This window comes from Cydia fagiglandana, chromosome Z, assembly GCF_963556715.1.
Source record: "Cydia fagiglandana chromosome Z, ilCydFagi1.1, whole genome shotgun sequence".
Taxonomy (NCBI): Eukaryota; Metazoa; Arthropoda; class Insecta; order Lepidoptera; family Tortricidae; genus Cydia; species Cydia fagiglandana.
Genome location: NC_085959.1, coordinates 10,863,930 through 10,886,925, shown reverse-complemented (window position 1 = coordinate 10,886,925; position 22,996 = coordinate 10,863,930). Strand labels below are relative to the sequence as shown.

Below are 22,996 nucleotides of genomic sequence, written 5' to 3'. Positions count from 1 at the left end.
ATTTATCAGAGGCACAGAATAAATAATAGTACTAGGTACAGAAGACTCACTCTCTAACAAAACGCGTCTGTCACGATCAGCACAGATATGGCCGCTAGGTGGCGACAGCGCCACGCGCGGCTTATGGCAAACCCCAAAATTGGGGTGGAACGGATGGACTTTTAGCTACCTGTAGCAAAGCGACGAAATCGCGGAGTGAGCCACGCCTGTCAGAGGTGGAGGTAATCCTCATTGGATACTGCCAGCCCGGTTTTGGCAGCATGTCCGACTGAGCTGGGATTACTCCAGCTGCCTACGGACTAAAACCCTCCACCCTGTCCAGTGTTATGTTTCCGAAAACGCGGCGCTATCAGTATACACGTGGTTTTCGGGTGTATTACTGTGTGATCTGGGGCCAAATTCGACATGTGCAACTGTCAGATTTCGCATCCACGTCAAATCAACAGTTGATTTTATCGCATACTGAGTGTTGATTCCATCAACGGTGGATAATATCACTTGGTACAACCAAAACTCAACTCTAAACTAAGGGTGATTCGGTTTGGTTTGCTTGTTACCCTAACTGTGGATTGAAAATGTCAAATTTTGACATTGTACGTATTCGAGAACTTATGATTTTTCCCACATCAACGGGAGATCAACACGATACGTCAAACGTCGCTTGTCGAATAGGGGCCCTGGGATATAGTGTTTGTGTAGTGTGAATGTAAAGTGTGTGTACAGTGTACCTACATGAAATGTTACAGGCTTGTGATCGTTAAATAAATAAAGGTGGCCGCTGACGAGCCTTCCAACAGTCCAAATAGCGTGGCTGCAATCCAAAATCGGTCCGTGAATGTCAAAAACGTACAATGTTTAATATTAGGATGCCGTCCATTTGGATGAATCCATTGTATTTGGAAGGCTCGACAGTGGCCTGCTTAAGGGTCAGGTCATTATGATGAGTTTAAATAAATAAAGGTCAAGCCATTATCGACGGCGACCGGGGGTGCACCTATGCTTAGTTTGTGATTTTTTTTCCTATTATGTTACCATTTCCCCATATATTTTGTATGGCGGTAACAAAAAGGAAAGTATGAAAAATGTATTGAAATTTTAGGACACTTTTTTTCTGCTATAACGATTGAAAGGGCTCGCGATCCTGGCTAGAAATAACACAAAAGTGGCAAAAAAAAGGTCACAATCCACGATATATAAAAATGGCAAAAAATAAAGAAACACTCAAACACATAAAGCACCACAGCGCTGAATTTCAGTAGTAAAGTGCGTGTTAGGTAATATAGTCCTTGATTGTAAGATCGCATTACATGTACTCTTCTAACCTGTGGGCGTGCGTGCGAAGTTTAATACTTGTTTTTCGGGTTCCGTACCCAAAAGGTAACAATCTGACCCAATTACTAAGACTCCGCCGTCCGTCAGTCTGTCTGTCACCAGGCTGTATCTCATGAGTCATGAAGCGTGATAGCTGGGCAGTTGAAATTTTCACAGATGAGTATTTCTGATGTCGCTATAACAACAAATGATAAAAACATAATATAATAAGTATTTAAGTAGGGTTCCCATACAACAAATGTGATTTTTGACGTTTTTTGCGCAATGGTACGGAACAATTCGCCTTTGTACTTCTTACTAAGGGGTCATCCATTAATTACGTCACACCAATTTCTAGGTTTTTTGACCCCTCCCCCCCCCCCTTGTCACACTTGGTCACATTTGGCAAACCCCTCCCCCCTAGTGTGACGTCACATTTTTTCTACGAAATCGCCAAATCGAATTAAGTAAGTACCTAAGTATTATTAATATTTTATCAAAATATTTTTGACGCTATAAATATTAGTAATTTTATAACCCAAAACTGCTTAGGAAAGAAAATTAAACGATTAAAAACTATTTTCGTTTTAAAAACTTGTTATTTAAATGTACAGCGAACTAAATAATTTAAATAAATTTTCGGTTACTGATGAAGTTAAAGTGACGTCACAAAGTTTGTGTCTCCCCCCTCCCCCATGTCACAATATGTCACATTTTCTTGACCCCCTCCCTCCCCCTAAACGTGTGACGTAATTAATGGATGACCCCTAATTGTATGTTATTTTTAATATGTCTTTTTGTACAATAAAGAGTTTACTACTACTACTACAATTCGTGCGCAAGTCCGACTCGCACTTGGCCAGTTTTTTATCAAATAGCTACGCAAACCTATTTAGTTCTCAATATCGGCCTATTTGTTGTAATATATTGGCAGATAATATTTTTTCTAGCTGTTTTTTAATTTTTTTATAATTATCAAGGATCCTGGTTCGGATTTGCTCATTGGCTTTCTGTATTCCGCATGCGGTCAGAGTGCGGGTTAAGGAGCTCGCATACGTAACTATGTACACCCTTATTTATCGAGGTTTTAATTCTTTGCATAAAATAAATATATCTAGCAACTTTATTTTTCCAACAGGAGTTATTTGCATATTCATCTATATCTGGTGTTCAAAGTTAGGAATTAAAAACAGGCTCAAAATAGCTTCTTTCGCTCAAAAAATGACAGTTGTTATTTTGTGATAATTATTTTGAGCAATTTTAACAGTTCATTCATTAACTGTCCTATATTTTTTTCCGTCGAATTAGAGTCCAAGTGGTTGTTGGTGCTGGTCGTTGTTGGGTGCTGGTGGTAGCTGGCGCGGGGTGCGCTGGCGCTCTTTAAAGCGGCCCCCTCGCGTCGCGGCCTCCAGTCTCAGCACCGTCCGACGCCCGCGCACACGTACCCGCGCAGACGCACTCGCGAGTGTCCAGTGACAAGCTGCCTTTCTCTCACGCAGTGCTATCGTGTTCGACGTGAATGCGAAACCGGACTTTGAAAACACAAAAATCACTCGGAATTTTTGACAAGGTAAGATCTCATTTTCTAGCCGCTGCGACTGTCATTTTCTGCAAGGCGAATCTTGGGGTTGCGAGGACCACCACCGTTCAGCGTTAAGGTTAATCCGGACGGTATTTTGTAAATATTCGCGGCTGTCGTCCGCGTACGGCGCTAAGGATTTTTCTGCTTGTATATTTAGCATTTAAATATCTTATCGAGCACAGCAAGTGAAAAGCGGCTCTGAATTCGATGCGTATGCTCGTTTCTTTTGTTCACGTATTATTCACCCGTGACTGGCATGAAACACAAAAACCTATTTAATAACACCTATGAAACGGCGTAGTTTTCTTAAAAGCGCTCGGAAAATTATGCTGGCCTGTAACAAAGGCTAAGTTAATTATTCAGCCGTTAAAATATTAACTAACCATCGTAGAATAAAACAATCAAAAAAGGAGTACTCGTTTTGTTTTAATTTGGGAACTTAAGGATTAGGAGATTCTTTGCTTTTCTTCCAGCGATGTGTTTGGCGCGCGTGACCTCCAGATTTCCCACCCCCTACCTCCAACGAAGCGGCACTCCTTTAAACTTGTTTACATTCCCTCATTGCATTATTATGTTGGTGCTAAGTTACGTATACTATGTATACATATAGTATATTTTATTCGTAATATATTTAATCATTAATAACAATCGTAATAGCAGAGAAAATGCCAGATTGCGTTAACCGAGATCATTCTGATTGTAAAAGTACCTACTTTTAGGTATTTACCTGTGACTTTAAATTTAACACTGATTAATAAAATTAACAATAGGTTTGTACAATTTTCCCTGTCCGAAGATAGATGGACGAGTCCTGACGGTAAACAATATGTCATAGTTTATTAATACAATATTGAATTGATTAAAATATTTGAACTCTTATTTCTCTACTCAGGTTTGTTTTGGGCGATAAATAAAATCGCCTATTCTTCTTACCTTGTTTTGAACTTGTATTTAATTATCTAAGTATTTTTAACTTTATGGTGCACAACAAAGAATATTTACTTATTTATAGACAATAACTTATTATATTATCTATTGAGCGACAAAGGTCGGTAACAAACAGGTGTACATAATATTTTTTGTGTCACGAAAAATGTTATTATCCTGTGTTGACACATACCGAACTAATAATACCTTTTTTATTTATAGGCATAGTTTCAGAAATTAAGTTCCTGTTTAAAAACCTAAATATAACAAACAACGAATGGCATGTCATTATGAAAACACGGTACTCTGAGAAAACTTGACCCACTAAAACAAATACAATTTTATTACAGTTTGACGGAATATTTTTACTTTAAATCACTTTAAATTTCAAACAAATGACTCATAAATTAAGTTAAAAAATGTAGTCGAAATAACTACTGTTGAAATTATAGATACATGCATGTATTTAAATAATGCCGACCAGTATCTAAAACGTGACTTCTCGAAGTCGATAAAAAGCAATTTTCTCGCAACATATAATGAAATAATAATGATTTGTTTTCTCACAGTCGTATACAAGTAATATCGTATACCAATATCAATTTAACGTCCACATATTTAAGAATTGATTAATTTTAAACAAAGCATCTGATCAAGAGTGACCTGCAAATAAAATAACAAGCTTTTCATATGTATTGAACTTCGTCCTTTCCGCGGAGTGTATTATCACATATCTATCTAAATCTATTTTTATTTCTTATTTACGCACGACACGTGACTTAAAATATGATGACAAAAATAGACAAAATTAAGTTAATAAGTTATTAGTAAATTATATGTAGGTACTTGTACTATTTCTTAAGCAATGATAAGCGTAGATTACTGTTACGTTAACATTACCTACTGCCACCATAGTAAATAAAACATTAAACTGTAATACTTAAACAGCGAAATTTCTGCGATAAACTCAATACCGATGTATTTAACTGATCGTCAATGACATCGAGTTTTACTACTATTGGTTGGTCTGCATATAAAGATATATGCAAGGGTGTTATGTATTATGCTTATAGTTTTACTTACGTATACATAACTAATAAACATTTAGGTAATATTGAGATTTTGATGCAGGTAGTTGTATCAAATAAGACAATAAATAAAAGAACTCGTTTTAATTATATGAATTTTGACGCTGCTAGCCTTGTGGTCTTAAATATGTCTAAGTATAAATAAATAAAAAACATGATGAGTTATTGTAGCAGTGGCGTAGCGTTAGTCTGAATATGATCCGGAGTTGATTTATTTAGTATACAATTGTACAGTCAGCAATACTATTCGCATAGCATCTTTGCATACGAACTTCTATTCAAGGTTTACCTTATCTCTGTAGCTGACTGTACACGTACTTTTCTTTCAAGAGCGGATACAGATATTAGGTGCTATATTGTCTTAAAATAGGTAAAATAAGTAGAATTTAGGACTGCTTTTAGACTGAAACTGGCCTTTCAGTGAAACATAAGTATTTATAAATCAGAATTGATTTAACTCACTATGCAACAATAACAAATAATAGGTCATAATTTAGTTTTTTCGCCAATAATAAGCATTTCCAATTTAATTTTTCACCCTGATGAGAGTTTAGAAGATTGGTGATCGTCGCCGCGCAGCGCTGGTGTTGCAAGCCGAGTGACGCGGGAGGACTGTTTGCTCGATTTCGAAACCTGGGGCTCTAAGGCTTTATACGCATCTACTTAACTTATATAACCGTTTTTCCCCATGTTATTCCATTCCACATACCAACAATCGATTAAACAAAACAAAAGACTTGTTAATATGGCAAATAATTCCATTTTAAACATGATGATTTGAATTTGTTATAGCATGGAAATTAAAACATGGCCAAAGTCGTTGTTCGGTTTTAGGGTTTCGTGCCCATAGGGTAAAAACTAAAAATGGGACCCTATTACTAAGACTCCGCTGTCCGCCTGTCCGTCTCTGCCACCAGGTTGTAACTCATGAACCGTGATACTAGACAAGTGACATTTTCACAGATGATGTATTTCTGTTGCCGATAACAACAAATACTAAAAACAAAATAAAATAAGTATTTCAGTGGGGGCTCCCATACAGCAAACGTGATTTTATTGCCGTTTTTCCGTAATGGTACGGAACCGTTCGTGAGCGAGTCCGACTCGCACTTGGCCGGGTTTTCAAATGTTCGTAACTAAACTAGTATGGTCCAGTGTAAGGCGGTTATAGTCACCGCAGAAGGTGGCACTGCATTGCGCAACTCGCTGGGAAACGTAAAATATGAATTTGTTTTAAATACTGTTTTAAATACTTAACATACTTAAAGTTATAAGTCCGCGAGGACATAACAGCACCGATAGTCACATACAACTGCATAGCATAATATTAAAATGAAAAAGCTGAACCGCCAATAAAAATGTGATGTATATTTTCAACAACACATTTTATTACCTGCATTCAGTTTATCCTTATATTATTTCGATAAACAACAAGTTGTTTTCTTAAAAAGACTATTTTTTTAATTATAAACATATCAATTTCTTTTTTTTTATTTTTATGAATGGGCTTGGCCACATCGTATCTCTTATGATTTAGGTTAGGTATTACGAGCCCCGATGCTAATTAGTTCGTCTAGTTCCACACAACAATTTAGTTAAAAATTGCATATATCCCTAACGATTCATACCTTATGTAAAATATTACTGCAGAGCTCACTGCAACTCACTGCTCAATTTTATTATATTTGTTGGTAAGTAATAAATCAGATGTTTCAGGATATCAATAGTGTTGGATAGAGCAAGGAACCGGTCTCGAAAACGGATTCCACGATACCACGAACGGGTTTCCTAACGAGCGGCGCGCTAGACGCGTGCAACTCAGCATATTCGCGCAAATCATTTGTTATGTGCCGCCTCATTTAGTTTATTTAATTATCTTTTCATTAGGGTACCCCACAGACCATTGGGCTATGAGCGCTAGGGCTATGTCATTCCAAGTCATACGTAGGTACTTACAATGCCTGCTTCGTAGTTCATGGTTATTTTCTATTCCGCGGGTTTAACTATCCCGCCTGTGTCAATTTGACCGTTGAAGAGTAAACATTAAAAAACAAAGTTAGGTAGGAGGTTCCGTGGCTAGTTTACGTAATTTTGTTGTCATCAGCCTACCAATTTTAAAGCGAAGTTAGCTCAATATTTAATGGTCACTAGTCACCTGACTAAAAAAAGATCCATTTAATAAAACACATGTTTAAAATTTGAAATAGCATATTTTAAATATATTACTTACGTATTTTTTGTATTCTGTTCACAACAAACTATGTACTACTATTTCTAAATAATGTTAACTGTTGAATACGTGTTTGTGAGAAATTATAAGAGAAATTTTAATCTAACCTCAGTAATTGTCGTTTAACTTCATTTCGGGTAAATCCATTCGACCATCTCAGCAAATAACTACCCTAATATTACCTTTTCTTAATACCAAAATCGCATAATCCAATCATAAGTTTATCGACTAAATTAAAGAGGAATCTATCGGGCTTCATTTGTCACTGAAATATAATTCGTGTATTTACGTATAGGTACAGTCGCCATCACATATATCGCAGCGGCCAAGGTGTGCACAATATCTGAACACGCACTCTAACGCCTTGACAATAGAGGCGTGTTCAGATATTTGTGAGCGCCTTGGCCGCTCCGATATATCTGATGGCGACTGTATGTATATTTAAAACGTAGGTACCTGCAAAGCTTGTAACCTTTTTCCTTATCGCAACTGTAAAGCATTAAAAACCAACTAAAAAGATAAGTAACTGTTAAAAGTTATTGGGTATTTAATTAGTGTCCAGTGACTAATCAATGTAAGATTGGGTCAAAGTTCTTAGATTCTTAATGCCCCAAACAGGTTGGCTGTGGGTCCAAACTAGGCAATGTTTACACTGGGGTCAAAATATTAAGTAAAGAATTAATTCATGATAGTAGGTATTAGTAATAAACTAATAAATAACCAGTATAGTAATAAAAAACTGGTCAAGTGCGAGTTCGGACTCGCGTTTCAAGGGTTCCGTACATCACACAATTTTCAACTTTTTTTTTTGTAAGTATATGAAACGTGACGAGAGTGAAACGTCTTGAATAACCCGAATGGCTCAATCAAAAACCAGATGTAACATGAAGTTTTCTGGCGTGGTGGCTTATATCTCTGCAACTATGCAAAGTAAAAAGATAAAGATGAAAAGATAAAAAATAGTTTATTCAAGTAGGCATATTACAATGCGCTTATGAACATCAAATAAACCTTTACCGGCTCCAACCGTACACCTCTGCCCCGAGAAGATTTAAAGTAGCTTAGACAGGAAGATTAAATGCCGAGCAGTAGTACAAAGTACAAGTGTCCAAATGCGAAGACTGAAGACCGAGCTCCGCCTAGGAGCTATAGCTCAGAGCGTCCGACGGGTCGAAGAGAGATAATACCTACAGGATGGCCAAAAAATAAGTACATTCCCGTAGCCGGGGCGGTTTTAGGATTATACTGAGCTTTACAACTTTTACTATGGGACCAACCTCGAAATAGCGAAAAAAAAAAAGTGTATCCTCCCATAGAAAACAGATCAGCCAAAATGTATGAAACAGCCAAATTTTTCCTCGCGATTTCGGAGTTGCACGTTGGCAACGGGAATACACTTAGTTAATTTTTTGGCCACCGTGTATAGTGCTTTTTTTAAAACATGTAACAATAGTAGCCTAATCAATCAGTACTACAAGTACCAATGCGGCTGTGTGCCAGATACAGCCTATAGTCGCATTTCTTGTCGTCATTCCGACTCACGCTTGAAGCTAAAAGCACGCTTCTTCGGGACGCTTCGGGCTTTCGGCCTTATGCGGATATCGGCCTAGGGCCTTCGCAATAGCTGTCTACATCACGTTTCACTTAAACCATTGCGGCTGTGTCCCTAAAAAACCTAAACCGCATTTTTGTTCTTAAATCCGACTCACGCTTGACTGTAGATTTCTAATAGGTTTTCCTGTCATCTTTAGGTAAAGGACTATTTTGTGTATTTTTTTTCCGAATTTTAGACCCTGTAGTTTCGGAGATAGAGGGGGGGGGGGAATGGTCATTTTTTGTCTATTTTCTTGAATAACTTCTAAACTTTTTATCATAAATTTATAAAAAAATATATTTGAGATTCTCACAATGAGCTCTTTCGTTTGATATGTAACACGATAAAGTTTGCAAAACTAGGTTTTTAAATTTTATCTTTAACCCCCTAAAAGTAGCCCTTATGTTTAAAATTCATTTGTTGACGTTACATATCCGTCTTTGGGTCACAGACTTACATATGTGTACCAAATTTCAACCTAATTGGTCCAGTAGTTTCGGAGCAAATTGGCTGTGACAGACGGACGGACAGACAGACGCACGAGTGATCCTATAAGGGTTCCGTTTTTTCCTTTTGAGGTACGGAACCCTAAAAAAACTAAAACTACAAATAAATTAAAATTAGCACTAAACTAAACTTAGCTATAAATCCGCCTTATAAAATGAACACCCCATCCAACAGACCCAATTTTTGTTTAATTCGTCGTTCGTAACTAACAAAGTCAATAGAGTTCTAAATTCAAAAAATGTAACAAAGAAATTGGACCTTACTGCATTTGTTAGTTACGCGGCATTGCACTATCCCCGACGTTATGTGGGACTATTATTTGAATGTAGTTCCTACTTTCATGACTAAATTGAATAAAAAAATCTAATAAAGCAATCAGAACATTAGTACTACGGAACTTAATTACTTCTTGAATTTGGGAACCATAGTTGCCTTAGTAGGCAACTATAGTTAGTTAGGTGGTTTGCGGCGGTGGGTCCAATGTAAAAGCGCCCTTATAGTGCAGGTTTGTATAACCAGATAAATTATATTTTAGATATATTTTAATTTAACCTCAATTTTAGAAGTATTTATATTCGTATGTTTTTTTTTTCACACGAAGTCAGATAGTACACCTGCTGTGTAGGTATTTATACATACCCGTAGGTATCTTCACCTTCAGTACACATAGGTAGGTACTCTATTGTCCCGGTATTTTTCCACGGCTCACATGGAGAGACTGGGTAGCCTAATCCCAAGAAATACACTCGTGTTTACTAAAGTAACTGCCATCTGAGGCCAAGGTTATTTCTCTGGATTGGAACTTAGATTATAGGGAGTTGGCTATCCTCACGTTTTCCTTCACTGAAAATTGGTAATAGATAATTCGTACTTAAGTTGCAAGAATTATTGGTTCGAGCCGGGGTTCGATCCAAGGGCCTTCGGTTTGAAAGTCGCACGCCTTACCGCTACTGACTACATATTTAAAATAAGGGCTCATTTATGCGATGCGAGAACTCGCATGCGAGTTTCATTACATTGCAGTTTTTGATCGGTCGGTTGAATTGGACGTAAACAACAGACCGCAATGTAACTAAAATCGCATGCGAGTTCGCGCGCCGTCTAAATCTGCCCTATAGCGAAGTGCAGTTCGCACACCGGATCCACCGAATCCGCATCCAATGTGACGACAACCTTATGTTATCCTCGCTTGGAACAACCAGTTAACTTAGTATGAGCCTATAACCATTAAGTATGCAGATCAACAGCCTCTAGCATCTGAAATGGATACATTCATTCCTCCTAGGTATGAAATAAATGAAGTATCCCTTTGAGTTTAATACAAGTAAGTAATAGTCAAGTTGATTATGGAATTAAATTATATATGGAATATAATTATAGTATTCTGTATTCTGCTACTGCAACGTTTATCCAGGTATCTTAAACTGTTGCTTCAAATATCAGATTTATAAACTCTAGTTTTAAAATAGAATCGGTTTAAATTTACAACTTGTTATATTAGGTACGCCTATCAAAAGTCGTGTTACTTAGTTTGCTTATTCCTATTAAGGTCATAGTATATGTATAGGGACGCGAGGGCGCACGCGCATTGGAGGGTCTGCCATCTAGTGGCCTGAATTGGAAACATATGTGCACATGTACCAAAGTAAGTGCTACCATCTACCGTTCTCGTAGGTACGTTTCCTTGTGCATAATGGGTTCTGCCATCTTGTGGGCTATATCGGAAGCATAAACGTCACATTTACGCCTCGCGCCAAAAATCTGAAGGCTTCTATACTGCCCCCCATAGTGGATAAGTTTCGACAAATGACAGGTGTCGATGATTGTCCGAACGTGTCATGTGGCCATTTCTGGAGTCCAGCGTTTGAAACAGATTGCACTATCTCTCACACGAACGTGAGAATGCATGTGTTATGTTTGTGATTTAAAAAGGCCATTAACATTATGTCCACAACAATTATCTTTAGTCTGAGTATTCTGCGTATCCAGAAAACTATCCTAGGAACTCCATATCGGTCAAATCAGTATCTATACTCTATACATATAATAAAGCTGTAGAGGGTCGAAAGTCTGTACATGGAAGATATTTGAAAAAAAGTTGGCTGGGGATACTTAGAATCGATAACAGAACACGTTCCAACAGTTTTTAGAATTTTTGTCTGTTTGTCTGTTTATCTGTTTGTCTGTTTATTTGAACGCGCATCACGTGAAAACGGCTGAACGGATTCTGATGCAAACTTTACTAATCTGTCGAGAAAATCTCCGGCCAGGTTATAGGCTATAAAAATTCAACCCCTAAAAGGGGGGGTAGCCAAAACACCCGCTTGATTTAAGTTTGCCCCTGAATATTATGGCGCTACTTAGGAAGGAAGGTCAAACATTTTTCAAATATGTGCTACCACTATTGACTACCCTGGAAAACTAACAGATGGCGCTGAATTTAATACGTAGTGACACGAATAAGCCACCGAGGACGGATTTTGCCAAATTAACTCTATGTTTAGAAGACCGGGTATCAACAAATTTAATTGAATAATTATGTTGATTTAATAATACAACAAAATTAAACAAATTAATTGCCCCTAATTGCACAGTGCCGTCTTTTTACACTTCACGACTGCCCAAAAGAAAGACGAGTGTATGTAGGTATATATTTATTTATGTGAGTTTCTTTATTCCGCCTTAACTTCTGAATGCCTTAACCGATTTAGACGTACGATACATCATAAGAGTACTTACGTCCGCCGTTACGCCTTCAGCGCCCTCATACTCGAAGCATCGGGCGTAACCCGACGCACGTGGCGCGCTGTACCAGTTCCAAAGCCGGGCGCCTTAGGCGCCCTCATACTAAAAGTGTCAGGCGTAGCCCGACGTACGTGTCACGCTGTACGCTTACCAAAGCCGGGCGCCTTCGGCGCCTTCATACTCAAAGCATCAGGCGTATCCCGAAGCACGCGGCGCGCTGTGCCAGTTCCAAAGCCGGGGGTCTTCGGCGCCCTCATACTAAGAGAGTCGTGCTTAGCCCGATGCACTCATATTCAAAGAGTCGGCCGTAGACCGACGTACGTGCCACGCTATATGCTTACCAAATCCTGCGCCTTCGGCGCCCTCATACTCAAAGCATCGGGCGTGACCCGACCCACGTGGCGCGCTGTACCAGTTTCAAAGCTGGGAGCCTTCGGAGCCCTCATACTAGAAGAGTCGGGCGTAAACCGATGCACTCATACTCAAAGCGGCGGGCGTAGCCTGACGTACGTGGCGCATTGTACGCGTTCATAGCCGGGCGCCTTCGGCGCCCTCATACTAAAAGAGTCGGGCGTAGACCGACGTACGTGCCACGCTGTACGCTTACCAAATCCGGGCGTCGTCGGCGCCCTCATACTCAAACCATCGGGCGTAACTCGACGCACGTGGCGCGCTGTACCAGTTCCAAAGACGGGCGCCTTAAGTGCCCTCATACTAAATGAGTCGGGTGTGGCCCGATGTATGTGGCGCGCTGGAAGCGGACCAAAGCCAAGCGACTACGACTTTCTCATACTAAAAGTGTCAGGCGTAGCCCGACGTACGTGTCACGCTGTACGCTGATCAAAGCCGGGCGCCTTCGGCGCCCTTATACTCAAAGCGGCGGTCGTAGCCCGACGTACGTGGCGCGCTGTACGCTTTCCAAAGCCGGGCGCCTTCGGCGCCCTCATACTAAAAGAGTCGGGCGTAGACCGACGTACGTGGCTCGCTGTACGCGTTCCAAAACCGGGCGCCTTCGGCGCCCTCATACTCAAAGCGGCGGTCGTAGCCCGACGTACGTGGCGCACTGTACGCGTCCCAAAGCCAGGCGCCTTCGGCGCCCCCATACCCAAAGCGTCGGGCGTAGCCCGACGTACGTGGCGCGCTGTACGCTTTCCAAAGCCGGGCGCCTTCGGCGCCCTCATACTAAAAGAGTCGAACGTAGACCGACGTACGTGCCACGCTGTACGCCTACCAAAGCCGGGGTCCTTCGGCGCCCTCATACTCAAAGCGTCGGGCGTAATCCGACGTACGTGGCTCGCTGTACGTGTTCCAAAGCCGGGCGCCTTTGGCGCCCTCATACCCAAAGCGTCGGGCGTAGCCCGACGCACGTGGCGCGCTGTTCGCTTTCCAAAGCCGGGTGCCTTCGGCGCCCTCATACTAAAAGAGTCGGGCGTAGACCGACGTACGTGCCACGCTGAATGCCTACCAAAGCCGGGCGCCTTCGGCGCCCTCATACTCAAAGCGTCGAGCGTAATCCGACGTACGTGGCTCGCTGTAGGCGTTCCAAAGCCGGGCGCCTTCGGCGCCCTCATATACTAAAAGAGTCGGGTATAGACCGACGTACGGTACCTACGTGCCACGCTGTACGCAGTGTACGCCTACCAAAGCCGCTTACTGACACAGACTGAATTCCACGCGGGCGGAGCCGCGGGCACAGCTAGTACTTAATATATTCGTATAGTGTGACGCAATGAGGTGGTTAGTAGTTCGGTTAAGGAAAACCTACCCAATTGATTTATTCCTGAGAATCCTGAGTGAAGTTTTACGTTTCAGTGAATATAAATACTTAATCTTAAAATCGAAGCAAGTAATTATTAATATACTCGTACTACAAAGTATAATTGTGTAGTTCATTCAAGCGATTAATTTATGTTATTTAATAGTAATAAAGCATAATCGGACCGGACTTAATATGTTTTATTAATAACGGCAAGACAATTCATATACAAAAATCAAAAGTACAAAAGTCGAATACAGAGCCTCGGGAAAGATCGCAAATTGCAGGCATCTTTTTCTTTTTCTGTGTTCGGTTCGGATTCGGTCAAACTTCGGTGTTCGCGGTAGGCCCTCAGATAAAATGAAATTTCATGGTTCTCGTAGAATGTTATGTCCTTATATCGTTTCACATTTGATATCGTTTCTAATTGCAATTAATAAAATTAATTAGCTGATAAAATAACTAACTACACAATTACTAATGTATTTAGTTATGCAGTAGTTTAAATAAATGATGTAAATTGACTGACTTAAGCACAGTTATATAAACAGGTCTTCTATTTTTTAAATGATCTACTGTTAAAATAAAAACGGAATTAGAACTTGGATGAATGTACTAACTTAATATGTATAACATTTTATTTAACGATTATCTAGAAGTGATATCAATCACTCAATTTATTTTGCTATAATAAGGGTTGGTTTACAGGTGTTATTACAATATTTTTATGCACATTCCTTAATTAGCCATAATCTATAGCATGCAAAATATTCACAATTATTTACATATGTACAATTTCACCATAGATATGCACCAGCAGGTGGTAGCGCATTGCGTTAAGTAAAGTTTAAGTGTCATATTCAAGATTAAGGTTTATGTATACGGTATAGGTATCTGTATTTTACCTTATACAATCTAATCAGTAAGCGGTATTAAAGTTAATTTGCGTGGTTTGTTAATTTGATCTTCTCATATTTTTGAATGACGGGTTAAGGTGTTTTAATTTTTTTATTACCAATTATGTGATGCAATTTGTGGATATACTAGTAAGATTTACCTGAATATCTGTTGGATGAGTTCACGGCTATTTTAGGAAGGCAGCATCCGAAACAGGCCCGAAATGTGCGACTGCCCCGAGGCTCCCTGCCCCTCAAATTACGCGCATATCCAGTAAATGGTTAACTTTAAGTACAACGTTGGCATCCATGATTGCAGTTTTTGTGCATCAATTAATTTTAACAAGCTTTTATTATGTCTGAGCTGTTATCCCAATCGAAAAGAAAAATGACCAAGTAAGATAAGATATTTGGATGCTTTGAGTTTTGACTAAGTATATGTTTATGTCATTTAGAAACGTATGAAATAATCATAAAGCATTTTATTTTTTGACTTATTACATATATTATGTCATGTTTCATGTTATTTTGGATACATAAAATTCGATATATAGGTGGGTCAAACAAAAATGTGTTCACGTTTTTCCTGTTAGTAAGACATACTTACCCAAAAGTAAAGGGCCATAAAGAGTAATTTTCTTATTTAACTCGTATCCACATGAAAAGGTTGTCCTTTTATTTGGTTAAGTAAGACAAAATCATTACCTACATGGCCACAAGCTGTTAACTATTGTTCACAGGAGAGAAAACTTGTGTGTCCATCAAAACTGTACATTTAACTTTTGGGTATGTCTACAGGAAAGACTGGGACACAGTTTAGTGTTTGACGTTTGACCCAGGTACATACGTTAAACTTGACAAGCAACATGATAACTTCGAGCATGATGCATGATTGTGCATGATATTCCAAATTACTGCAGTTAAAACTCAAACACGAGTTAAAGTTTCAGAAATTATCGCTGAAACCGAACATTAGTTATGTAAAGAGTGAACGATAATTTATGTAAGCATGGACGTTGCGAGCGGGGTCTCCAGAATAGAAGGCATTCAAAACGTCGGTTATGCTTAGTTAAGTATTGTGTGTTGCCGTCAAATTTTCACGGCTTCTCTGCCCGTTTCTGTGTCAACCAATCTCTGTATTCGGCAACACTGTCGAAACAAATATTGATCCTATTCCAAGCGGAGAAAGTATAAATTCCTTAAGCACAGCGCAAAGGACGCAGGAAGCGATACCGGGTAATTAATTAAACAAATAAGGCACAATTTGTTTCTGGGTCAGGTGAAATTTCTCGTACTCTCCTTGCTATGCGCGTTCAATCAAAAACGGAAACACGTTATCGGTGCGACTTTGTACTGTCATAACATTATATCGTGAAAGCGCCACACAAAATCGTCAGGAGGTTAGCTGTAGTGGAGTTCATTGTAGCTGATCGCGTTTTATGGACGTATTGTACTGCGACACAAAACAAGTGCCAGGAACGAGCGTTCTGATTGTTTTTGATTAAGGTTAAGGTAGTGATGATCATTAGGATCGTTGAAACGACTAATCGCCGCGAAGAGCGTGCTCGGCATAATGCAAACAGGCACGCAAATCGAGCGACTCTTCCACGACTATTATTTAAAATGATTTAATTATCTCAATGATCACAGACTAGCGCTCGCGTTCCGGCCAGGGAACCGCTTCGATCCGACTCCTAATTGCTTTGTTATCTTAAATACTTCGAGTGTGGATTTTTTTACAACACTGTCCTACTTAACAGGTCTGACTTCCAATACTCGATTCTATGTAGACTTGACAATTAATATTATATGTGGGACGACGGGTTTATATTTATATCATTACTCATTATAGTTTTGCATGGATGTGGAGTTAATCTGACAGAGATAAACATTTATGACTTTTGTGATTTATTTTTTAACTCGCAATCGGCACTCAAAATCAGAAAAGTCGCTATCGTTGCCAACGGTGCTAATGTTAAATTAGTATTAGTCGTAACCATCCAAAAAATACCATCTGTTTTTTGTTTTTCTACAGTCCTTTAACATGTTCTGATTCGTGCCACTATTAACATTTTAGATTGTTTACTTCTTTTATATTTCGCGTGTATCGATCGAGTGCACGCTCTCGGCTTTGTTTGCCTAAAGATCATGACCTCACGTTATTGACTTAGGGTAACCTTGCAGAATTGCACATTTTAATAATTCTAATTTGCACCTGACATTTGGTTTGTTGATAATATATTGGCATTCTCTTTTAAACTCTGGCTAAGTCATAAAAAACTTGTTTTCCCCGTAACCCAGAGCCATGTGCGCGGCTGCTACGAGATTAGGTTTGTAGCATGGCGTAAGCAAAATATGTAAGTACCTATACTACCTATTTACTAAAACATTTTAGTGCAATATTACAGGCTAATGAAATAAGTAAAGGTAGTGAGTTAGTTGCTACATATATTACTTATATATGTATATAGTATACATATAAATTGCTTTTGCTAAAAAGGCAATGTCACTGATGAACTTTACCTAGATATTTTCAAAATACACCAAATGGCTTTTATTGAACTAAACTAAATTATTGTAGGTAATAAAGACAGTGTGTAGGCACATCCCTAATATGGAAAAAATCTAGAACAATTCAAAATAATCTCGTTGGTTTATTTATGTTATCAATCGCTAAATGGATTTTAAGCAGAAAACAATAGATTATAACGGAATTATTCCAATTGTCTATATTTAGAATCAATAATAACAGTGCTCAAATAACTGCCTATGTATCGGCTTAATGATGTTTCTCATTATTTTGTGTTTCTGTATGATATCGATATTTCCTCAATACAAAACTAATAACAGTAGGTATTACGAGTACTCGATTATTTCAAAATGAATAATCGGGTTAAAAAAACCAATTACTTACATTATCTCTTAAGTAACATTTGTAAACAATTGTTAACGAAACAATTTTTTGTCATGTGATATAAATGGTGATTTGAAAAACTAGGTACTTACAAAAAATATTTCTGTACTTTTGCATCAAAAAAATACCTATCACCTTAGCAAAAAGTTTATGGACACGTTTTAAACTTAATACCGTCATCATTTTGGAAAAGCCAATGACCTCGGGCCAATAGATAAACAACATCAAACTTTGCTTGACGATCAAGAAAGAACAGTTTTTCTTTAATATTTACTTTACGCACTCTATCGATTTCGTTGTCAATATACCACGAGAAGGATAGCAGTAATTATATTCACATAATAAGTGTTTTATAGGCTGTATAAGGTCATGTTCAATAGCGGTGTCACAGTTAAAATAACAAACGGGTACCAGTATAACAATCCGCCTTGCTAAGATATTTAGTTATAATGAAACTTATAATTACGATAAAATGGCGCAAAGGGTTATAGAAAAGACATTTAGAGTCGTAACAATTAATTGACGAAGTCAACGAACAGATGGAATAAATAATATCTTACCGGGGCACATATAATTTTGAGTCAATTGTAAGAAATTGACTTCTATTATCACTAGTTCCTCTGTGAGCTTCGAAAATGTAAAAGTGAAAAATACTTAGGTAGTTCGTTGAATCGTTATCACAGTGAACTTGCAATGGTCTTAAGCGCCATAGACGCCATAGACGCCATAGATTTGAAAAAAAATGAAACCGGATCGATAAAAAAATCTATTTAATCATAGAACCTAGTCACATAATTTGACGAGAATCGGTTGAGAATTGTGACCTGTTGAGGAGAACATGCGGACATACGAAAGCAAAATGCCCGAGTTAAAACGGAGACTTTCACTAACGCTTCGGTCACTAAAAAAGGATGTCATAATTGTCTGTGGTTGGTGGTTAAAGTACTGGAAAATGTATGTAACACATTGTAACCGAGCTACATCCCAATGTTAGAATAATTAAATAGGTGATTATACGATATTATGCAGCTATTTGTTATAACATTCCGACCTAAAATACATACTGAAAGGACAAACCGGTCGAAGTCAATAGAATAAACACACTCTGAATGAAAATCTTATCACATCGTAAGTCTAAAAAACCATTTTCATTAAAATTTCTGCTAACCTAGCTAAGAAGAATGACAATTATTTTTAGGTTATTTTTTTCGTACCTAAACAATAACGGCCTTATATTTAATAACATACCATATAGGTAAGTATTATAAGTACCTATTTCTAGACAAAAACAAAAGCAGATCTTAGCGTTATTAAAAGGGAAGAATTACATTGTAAAATATACCGTGCATACGAATGACATGCGACTTTTGCTGATCGGGAAAACCAGTAAAATATCAAGGAAATAAAAAAACAATACTTATTACGATTTTCTTTGTTAAGATTTCTTGGCTTCGCTCCCGCAAATCTTCTAGAGGTCAACCGCTATCCATTAATATTCTAATCCGATCTGTAGGTTTGTTACGGGACGATGCTATTTCCTACCTAGGACAGACTTGCATTCTGTCAGAAGAATCTTAAGTATCGCCTCGGTAAAAGGACGTGGTAAACTCACTCCGTCTTAGTTTTACAACGAAATGTCCTATGCCATGAATAATAAGTAAACGGGGACAATAAGAATGAAACTAGATATTGAGAGCTAAATTCTCACGATTTAATACTTTTCCGACACAGGGACACGCCATTACCCTCCATTCAAAAGAGGAGACTGGAATTTTCGCGTAACTATTACAAGAGTCATTGAGGTAATGTCGATATAAAAAACCGGGCAAGTGCGAGTCGGACTCGCGCACGAAGGGTTCCGTACCATAAAGCAAAAAAAAAGGAAAAAATGCAAAAAGAAAACGGTCACCCATCCAAGTACCGACCACGCCCGACGTTGCTTAACTTTGGTCAAAAATCACGTTTGCTGTATGGGAGCCCCACTTAAATTTTTATTTTATTCTGTTTTTAGTATTTGTTGTTATAGCGGCAACAGAAATACATCATCTGTGAAAATTTCAACTGTCTAGCTATCACGGTTCGTGAGATACAGCCTGGTGACAGACAGACGGACGGACGGACGGACGGACGGACGGACGGACGGACGGAGGGACGGAAAGCGAAGTCTTAGTAATAGGGTCCCGTTTTACCCTTTGGGTACGGAACCCTAAAAACAGTGAATCTATTTTTATTTGCACATAATAGTTAATAGACACTTAAGAATAAAAGGTAACCCTAAAACTAAAACTACCTACAAAACTAAAACTAATACCTAAAAAAAATATAGAACTACTTACCTACAAAACTAAAACTAAACCTAAAAAAAAAAACCTAAAAATCTATATCTATATCTGGGGCATAGTGCCAAGAATGCTGGCAGCATTTCCTCGCTGGATCGCAACGCTTATGTGTTGAGCGAGGAAGCTGCCAGCTCTTTTGTCCCCAGATACCTCTACAAGCCGTTTCGACAAATCTGTAAAAAGACCCTGAGCTCCCGGGCCCCACGGACCGAGGGTCTCGACACCGAAAGGAATAAATTTGTAATTATCGTCGAGACCCCCGTATTTACGCCTTTTGAGGGACTCGGCAGGTCGCGTCCCACACTAACACCCGTCCCATAAAAAAGCAAATAAAAATAGTAACATCGTTAAAAAAAAAACAGTGACATTATACTGGCACAACAAAAAACAGTTTATAAAGGTTGAATGAGATTACGAACGTATGTGAATATAGAATGTAATGTACCTATCTATTTACATATATACCACTCGTAATCGCGACCGGATAAAATTAAAAGTCATCAACCGTTATCGGTCTCAATCTTTTTGCCTTATTCCCTTTCCATCAGGGCTGCCTGCAAGGTGCAATCTATTTCCTAGATATCGCTGGAGCCGCTAGACCAGCAGATCACAATCTCTTTTTGCATCGAGCTCTGATGCAAAAAATATATTCCTGTTGGGCATTTTGCGACTTTATTGACGCCTTCTTTCTTCTTCTTTCGCCTATGGTGACCCCGAAAATGCCAGTCATTTTACGGATTACTAGATTTACGGGTAATGAATACCTACCATTTGGCTTATGAAACGTAAGGGAATAAACTTTATTTTGTGTATAGAATCTATTTAGGAATAACAGCTGTCAAACCTGCTGTATTTTTTGAAGATTTATCACAAATAATTTCTAAATGTGCTGAGTGGGAATCCCATTCACCTATGCTGAATCGTCAGCCACCTATATTCGAAGAAAAAGTAACAAACTTACAATCTCTTTCCTGTTATTGTGTGCCACCCTGTGACATGCTGGCTGATTTTATCAGGATTAACAAAGCGAAGCCAGCTCCTGCCTACCGTTAAGTTGGCATAGATAACATGACATCGTTTAGATGAACGGTGGTCCACTCTCGCTGATTGAGAATGGCTATGTCCTAACAGTTCTTCTAATGAGCTTGATTTTTATTAGCCTACTTGTTTTGGATGCCTGGTTTATTAATCTCCCTTTGCGTCAATGTTTGAATGCCTAATTAGTCACACTGACTTTAATCTTGAAATTGCAGTTCATTGAAGAAAGTATAGGCACGTAAAATTTTACGTGGTCATAATCATTCTGACTGAGACCACACTGAGTGACTGACATTTTGGGGTCAGTATAGCAAATTAGTCCTAATGATTTTAATAACAACGAATTCTTCATGTCGTGCCTGTTCTATCGTTAAAATTATTATGTCACATACGACCTCACCAACTAGACGGAGCAAGTGTGTAAGACAATAGAGGTCACCACATTTAAGCAGTATACTATTATAAGAACGCGGCCACTTATGTATTTCAGTTACACCCAAAATTACGACCAATAGGTACCTACTACTTAGTGTAAATCAAACTATAAAAAAATTAAGCTGTAGGGTATGCCTGGGTTGTTATGTATGTATGTCTACACTAACTGTGTTGTATTCTAATACAACACAGTTGTGATCTGAGATTAACATTATTTTTATAAAGGGGGGAATAAGAGCGTGTCCATATTATGTAGACCATTTTGTTTGACTGCCTCACCCGCTTAGCTGGTTCAGCTGTTAACTGTCCTCATCTTATCTTCAGTAGGTTTTTCTGTATACTAAAATTTCTATAATTCCGGTTTTAATTCGTTTGGACTGGTTTTGGATATCAATATTTATGTCAGGCAAAAACGTTATTGTGATAAAGATAAAATCTACCACTCCCGGTTCAGATCAAACAGGTTTTGGTATGTCGAATGCACACCTTTATGGATGGCAAAACGAACAGGCAGAGTTGCAAAACGCAGCATAATCTTAGTATGACGCTATAGGTAAATCAGACGATCTTTTCACTCGATCATTGCACGGTCGTACGAAAGAAATTTATTTGGGCGTGTGTTAAGGCACAGGCCTTAGTGGCCTTAGTCAGGATTTCTGATGGATCGAAGTATCGCGTGCAAGCGGGGTACGATGCATGAACCTGTCCGTTACGCAATTCTACCTCACCGCCGCCACGCCATCGCCACCACACAAAGTACCTAACTTGCAATAAGTATGTATATGTATAAATAATATTAAAACCTCTTGTCAACATGAGTTATCTAAGCGATAGTTATTATAAAAAGGTTTCTAAACTATTTAAATCCAGCCTTATAATTAGCGGGAGAATTAATAAATCATTCATTGCTATTTCAGACGTTGTAAAGGTTACCAACACATAAAATACGATCTATGGTCAGGTAAGCACAACTTTCATTCACCAACCACCAAAAAGCGTGTCGACCTTGACTGTAAGTCGCTATTCATAAAAAGATGTAAAATAACCAATCATTGTAATTTCCGTTTGGTTTTTCTTGTGGTAATTTTATTTAGAAAAACGAAAATGTTCGATTACCGTGATGACGTACAAGACGGATATAGAAGAATTTTTGGGAGTTGGGCTTCGTTAGCGAGCAAAGCAATGTTAAAACCATTAAAATCACACTAGAAGGGCAAAGCTAATTGTTGACTTGTTGAGTGAGAAAACAGTAAAGATGAGACCCATATTTTCCTAAAGTATTTTCCAAGTACTTAATCGTAATACATGTCTGAAAAGTGGTCCAAGCCAGTGCACTTAACTATTGGGAACGAGGCACGAACTTGACGAACTGTTCATAAGAATACGTATAATATTTATATGTAGACTTAAACATAATATAATTCGTTCAATTTCGTATGCTTTCGTGACACAATTTCTATGGCTCGAATTATGTATGTATTTACATTCACTATGTAGTAGGGATCTACCAACATTGACAATGGTATGTTACAGTTATAGTAGGTAGGTAAAATTGAGATTTTTTTTAGTTTACAAGTGTGACAAATATGTTAAAGCTGTATAATTGTGTCAAGCCGGTGGACTAATGGAGGTAG

The 22,996-nt window shown here is 38.5% G+C and overlaps 1 protein-coding gene across 2 annotated transcripts in view; it reads left to right on the top strand.

The window, feature by feature from the left end:
• Positions 1–2,703: 2,703 nt before the first annotated feature.
• The window catches only part of LOC134678311 (UNC93-like protein), a 118,176-nt gene continuing 97,883 nt past the window's right edge, over positions 2,704–22,996 (top strand). For both annotated transcript variants that reach the window (XM_063536817.1, XM_063536816.1), the window contains exon 1: positions 2,704–2,881. The gene's annotated coding sequence lies outside the window, so the exon portion shown is untranslated. The remainder of the gene's footprint in view (positions 2,882–22,996) is intronic.